We start from the raw sequence: 579 nt of genomic DNA, 5'->3' as shown, positions 1-579 counted from the left end.
ATCTAATTAAAATGAACATCAATGTTTACGCTCTGAAGTTGTTGAGCTCAATATTGAGTCCTGAAGGCTGTAAAGCCCCCAACCAGAAAGTGAGGTGCTGTTCCTCCAGCTTTTGTTGAGCTTCACTGGAGCACTGTTACCATCACTGAATCCCCCACTATCAACATCCTGTGGGGTTACCATTGACCAGAAACTCAACTGGACTCACCACATAAACACAGTGGCTACAAGAGCAGGTCAGAAGCTGGGAATACTGCGGTGAGTAACCCACCTCCTGACTTCCCAAAGCCTGTCCACCATCTACAAGGCACAAGTCACGAGTGTGATGGAATACTCCCCACTTGCCTGGATGAGTGCAGCCCCAACAACACTCAAGAAGCTTGAACACCATCCAGGACAAAGCAGCCCACTTGATTGGCATCACATCCACAAACATCCACTCCCTCCACCACTGATGATCAGTAGCAGCAGTGTGTACTATCTGCAACAACACAGTGTGGAGCTGGAGGAACACAGCAGACCAGGCAGCATCAGAGGAGCAGGAAAGCTGTTGTTTCGGGTCGGGACCCTTCTTCAGAA

This window comes from Rhincodon typus, chromosome 20 (assembly GCF_021869965.1).
Source record: "Rhincodon typus isolate 14 chromosome 20, sRhiTyp1.1, whole genome shotgun sequence".
NCBI classification, from domain to species: Eukaryota; Metazoa; Chordata; class Chondrichthyes; order Orectolobiformes; family Rhincodontidae; genus Rhincodon; species Rhincodon typus.
This window is presented reverse-complemented; position numbering follows the sequence as displayed.